This window comes from Corvus brachyrhynchos, unplaced genomic scaffold (genome assembly GCF_000691975.1).
Source record: "Corvus brachyrhynchos isolate BGI_N302 unplaced genomic scaffold, ASM69197v1 scaffold90, whole genome shotgun sequence".
Classification (NCBI taxonomy): Eukaryota; Metazoa; Chordata; class Aves; order Passeriformes; family Corvidae; genus Corvus; species Corvus brachyrhynchos.
Window position 1 is genome coordinate 1,164,170 of NW_008236932.1, and position 5,748 is coordinate 1,169,917.

Consider the following 5,748-nt stretch of genomic DNA (forward strand, 5'->3'; position numbering starts at 1 on the left):
GCTATTAGCTCATCAGCGCTGGAGAGACTAGAAACGGGGTGGCGGGGAGGGGGAAGGGGCCGCTGGCGAGAGAGGAAACATGTTTCTGGAAAATGTGCTGGCCGGCACATCTCCCGCGCTAGAGCAGCTGCTGGTGACCTTCGTCTCAGCGCTGAGTAACAGTCGGATCCCCTTAATGACCTCTTAATTAGGAGAAAACTTCCATCAAGTAAACTCTTGACTATTGACTTTTGGGGTTTGTGCATATGAGTCACACGAGAAATATATTGGCGATGGTCCTCCCGGAGTAAGTTTTCATTGAAAAGTGAAATTTCACATGGGAGAGGCTTAGCCCTGTCACCAGAACAAATAAACCTAGTTCAGGCAGTGTCTCCCCAAAACCATGCCGGGGAAGAGGAGCAGGCTGCAGCCCGAAAGCCTCTCCCTTCCTTCCTGCTTTTACAAGAGTTCATCAAGGCTGTGTTTTGATAAGTACAATCACCCAGCAAGGCAAATGAATTAAGGTCCGTGGATTTCAGCCAAAACTTCTTTTGGGTGTATTTTTCCAAGGGCTGTTTGCTTATGAATCCTTGCAAAGGAACTGAGGAGAATACACAAAAGTTCTTCTTCACCAAAAGTTGGGTGGTGAGGATATTTAAGTGAATCCTGTCAATGATGATCGGCCTGGGCAGGAGGTTTTCACCCTACTCAGATAGATTCAAGGCAACCTTGGACCGCTGCTAGCTTCCCCACGTCAGGTTAACAGCCCACAAGTTACTGGCCAGGTGAATATTTGCCACTGGATTTTGATGTTCTTGACACACTTCTCCTGTCATTTGTTGTGCTGTAGTTTATTTTAATTGCATACTACCTTAAATGGTGCACACCTAATAATTGAAAACCAGAAAAATGTGGTCCCACATTGCGGCTGTGATGGATGGTGGTGGATGCTGATTTATGCTGCTATAGGATTAGTTGTAGTGCTCATCTTTGAAGTACTTTCACCACCCTGAAATCAGTGGTGCCACCCTACATGTCAAAGGTCCCCCCGTGGACAGGGGGGTCATTGGCTCTGACTGGCACCAGGTGCTCACCATGGTAGGCTTGCTCGTCCTGCTCTAACCATTAAAATGGTCAGTCTGGAGAGTACTGAGGAGCACAAGGCAGGTGTGCTCCAAAGACAGCAAAGTCTTCTCACTTGAGAACGTACCCAATAGCCAAGTAGGTGCTTGTTACCATTGCTAGCCAGCACCAGGGTGGTGGGGAGCATCTGCAGGACTGGGTCCCCAAGGAGAACAGTAACCGGTGTCTTTCCACAAGTGGGTTGTATGTGCTAGTTTGGGCAGTCTGCTGCAGAGGTGGTTGGGTTTGGGCTCTCTTATTCATTGTATTTGCAGGCTGTTCATCCCCTATGATCTTTCTCATTGTGGCTTTGAAAATATTATTGTCCATTTAAGGGTTTGCCTGGAACAATCAATGACTAAGGCTGAGTAACGTGGAAAGGTTAAAGATAGGGAAAATGCAACACTGAAGGAATGAGATTTCTGTCTTTTTAATCTTCCTCTAAATATTACTAATGGTACAAACAGCAGGTTGTTGCCCAATGTGTGATATTAGACAATGTTTCCACACAGTGGGATTCCAGCCATTTTTTCTTATGCCTGATTAAGTTACTACTTTTCATGAAACCGGAGAAAGCATATTTGAGACTGGTATTCTCACCCATCTATCATCCATTCACACTGTTTGCCATTTTTCCCATAGCACAAGTGTCATTTGTTAATTAATTTAGGGTTCATAATGCCTGGAAAGCACTATTAGCATCCCTAGAGAGTGGTGTCCTTCACTTAGCATTAGGTGCCTATGTCCATTTAACTATTGTCCTCTCTCCACAGGTTGCCTGATTACACCAGGTTTTTACATGATGGGTCTGAATAGACCATCAAAAAGCTTTGTGACCTGAGGTGTGGAGGCAAAGATTTCTGCAATACTGAAAAAAGACACATAAGCAAGTCAGGTACTGTGACTGCTTTAAAACTGCCCTAAAAACTGTCGAGCACTCTGATATTAAACTTTCTCATGAGGTTGATACAGCTTCTTTGTAAAGTCCATTTCTGATACTGATCACAGTTAATTTAGTCACTTGAGTTTTTGCCTACCTTTCTTTTTTGTCTGGAACAGCTGGTATTCCTGGGTATTTGTTGCACTGGGGATTTTGATTTCTGCCACCTACAGAAATAAATACAGTCTATATCAACTGAGAAATAAAATCTCCCTTCACTAAAAAATTACGCTAATTAAAGCAGATGTCTGTAAGTAATTGCAGTAATGTCTCAAAACCTCGTATCAGCGGGTAACTTATATTTAAATTTACTTGTAAGGTTGTTGCAGCCCTCATTCGGATGTTACAAACATAAAATGTCTTCAATGGCATGAGTAGCATTTGGAGTTACCCTAATGTGTACACTACTGCTAAACTGCTAATTCAGTTGTGAATCTTGAAAAATATTAACCTGTTCACCAACAAAAATACCTCAAATAGAACCAAAGCTATTTGAATTTGGCATGTCTTAGTACGTGTTCTAAGACAGACATTTTAAGGTTCTTTAATCTTACTATTTGATATGTGTATGAAAAAAGTATGATAGTGTAGAAAAGGGGAAACAATTTTAAATGTCAGTTTACATCAATGGCTTTATTTGTTACTTTTAATATTATTTTAAAAATATCAGTTCTGTAGTTATGGGTTGGATAATTTGTGGCTTTGTTTAGTCATAAACTGGTATGCTTAGCCAGAGTCACACACAAAAAACAAGAAATAGAAATAATTTTATAAAATCCTAAAAGGAAACTATACAAACTTAGTATGTGTTAAATATATTTATAAATTGATATTTTTTCATTTGGGATTAAAGGGTTGTTTGTTGAGGAGTCACTACAAGACAAATCTTGAAAAGTAGTGGTTGGTTTCAGCTCTTTCTAGCTGGGAAAAAGTCAGTGTGCTCATCTGATTTATGCTTGAATGGACAAAGAACTTACTCTGATTCTTCTGTTTGCATGAACACTGAGTCGTAGATAGATTATTCAAATTTATCTTATTTTGTAGATCTTACTTATAACACTTTTATAAATTGCCATTTTTTGCATTCAAATATTAAAAATTGTGGAATTTTGTTGCACACCAGAACACTGTGGATTTTTCTGAAGCATATTTTACAGAAGGTCCAGGTATCTTTATTTAGGAAGTTGGTTGTAAATCCATTGCATTAAAAGATTCCTAATTATAATGAATTCCCCTTACTAATTGGAATTAAGATGTAAAGGTATTCTTTACAGCTTGTGAACATTACTAGAAACTAAGAACACTGAGCATTTTCAGATTCAGGTCTGTAATGAGATTTTTTAACAAACCAACTTAATTAGAGACAAGGGTTATAAACTTTTTCTGACATCAGTAGTCTTTGGAGCAGACAGTTATTATTTTTACAAAAGTTAGTCTTCTAGTTAAATTTAGCTACCCTTTGTATGTCTAATACTGTCCCTGTCCAGCTCTGTGGGGTCCTGTGTGCATCCAGAGATGCACGGGTGGGTTCAGTAATATAGTCGGTAGCAAAGAGTCAAGAAGGGCATTTGCATGCGGGTTTTTTTCCTTTGTTTGTTTTTTGTTTTGTTTTTCAAACCATAACAACAGTTTAATGTATCTTTTTTAATTATACAAAAGTCCCACCCCAATAATTCAAACATTAATAACTGATCCACTTGATACAAAACCAATTCATCCAGGCAAAACAGTAGAGGAATGTAGGATTCATTTTTAATTAAAGATTATCATTGACAATCATAGTATGGACAGATTTGACTAATTATTATTCTAACTGGTGTTTTGTCCTGGGCAAATCTCTCCACACCTTGGCTATGCCACAGTGCACTTCCATTACACACATGTAAAGCTGTCTACAGGAGCCCTTCACAAACAAAGTTATGTTCAGTTTCAGCTGTCATGAGTTAAACAACATTGAAATCGTGTATAAATCATCAAGGACATTCAGAATGTCAGATGTGAAGCCTGTGTGACAAGAAGTGATTACAAATAACTTTGTCCCCTACCTCCACAGAAGGTGCCTTAAAGGACCCAGGAGACAACGCGGAGGCACCAGGCACCACCACAGACTCCTGCCGGCACCTACCCTTCCCTTCCACTGCTGGATCATGTTCTAAGGCAGCCAAGTGCATCAGCAACCTAGGCTGTCTTCACATCCTCTCTCACTCAGTCTTCAGACTCCACATCACTCACCTCCTCTGTAACATTCAGAACCAGATTTCCTTCACAGTAAACTGAGATACAAACATCTTTCTGACTACTGTCATGAACATGAAAATGCTGCAGAATGCACATGGCTCAGAGACCATAGTCTGGGAGCCAGGTAACTTCAGCAGAGGAACAAATTCGAAGTCAATAATTTGTTGCTTTCACTGGAAAACCTTTTAGGAACCCGGGCTTGGGAGGCAGAGCTGTGAGCCTGGTAGCCCGAACATTGATCAGAAAGTAAGGCAGGAGACTAATCCCTTTCTAGCTGTTGTGACTGCCCAGTGATTGTCCCTCTACCCTCATTAACTAACATTCAGAAATTAAAACAGTGCTGCCTGGTCTCAGCTCTTCTCCAGCTCATTTATTGTGTATGGTATACAGATTGGTCTCTTCTTGTTTATTCTGGGGAAGCAGGAGGTTGGCCACATTCATGAACTACCCCTGAATCCTCACTGTCAGCTTCAGTAGCTAAAATGAAGAACAGAAAAATGTCAGAGTTAAACACAAACAAAGAAGCCAAAACCCCAAACCCTCTGTTAATACCGTCCCTGCCCGGCTCCGTGGGGTCCCGCGTGCCCCCGCAGACGCACGGGTGGGTTCAGTGCTACAGTCGGCAGCAAAGAGTCGAGAAGGGCATTTGTGCGCGTTCCGGCAGGAGCATTTATTGCTCCTGCGCTGCCGAAGGGTGCAGAGGAAAACAGAACATGAGCCCAAAACTCAGAGTTTTATCCGGGGCCGGGGAAAAGGAGGGACTGGGGAACAGGGACCAATGGGGAAGCTCTGGGGGAGTGACAAGGGTGAGAGGCTGAGAGCCAACTGGGGAATCCAAACTGGGATAGATTCACATAACAGAACAATGCATCCAGGGAGAAGCCTTTCTGGTCACCCTAACATAAAGTGGTTCTCGGGGTACTAGGGACTTGTCTTACTGAAAACTCTCTGTCCCTTGTAATGTATGTTCACCGGCCACCACATATGTCTGATTTTGAAGTCTCTAACCAGGCAACTTTCCACTACCATAAGTAATGTAAAAGTAAACTTTCAGACTTTTTTTCCTGCTCTGAATTTATAGAGAAACAAATAGATTTTTGTTGTTTCAATGAAATAATCAACTTGTTGAAAAAAGAATATTATTAGAATTTTATTAGCAGGTAATGTCCTCGATTCAAAATTAACAGCAAAAATGCCACCTGTCCTTTACATTATATTTTAGGTTCATCTATCTGCATTACAATACTAGTTTGTGGTTGCTTTGTTTTATACACTTTAGATGGAACTGCTGAATTGCAAATACCTGCACCAGATAAAGCAGATTAATCATACTTGTCTATCTCTTCAGGATCTGACAACTTGATCAGGAAAAGCAGCTACAGGACCTAAGACAGATGTTGCTCTTTTCTTGTGTGATGAGGGCTGAAGACAAGGCCTTCTGATATCAGTGGATTTTTTGTTAAATCAGA

At 40.9% G+C, this 5,748-nt stretch overlaps 1 long non-coding RNA gene across 2 annotated transcripts in view; it reads left to right on the top strand.

The window, feature by feature from the left end:
- LOC108445198 overlaps positions 1-4,330 on the top strand; it is a 6,039-nt gene extending 1,709 nt beyond the window's left edge. Inside the window, exons 2-3 of one of the 2 annotated variants that reach the window (XR_001859964.1) lie at positions 1,875-1,996; positions 4,095-4,330. This is a non-coding gene — a long non-coding RNA (uncharacterized LOC108445198). Of the gene's footprint in view, positions 1-18; positions 1,997-4,094 lie in introns of those variants that run through there. The other variant, XR_001859963.1, reaches the window with a different exon arrangement.
- Positions 4,331-5,748: the final 1,418 nt, after the last annotated feature.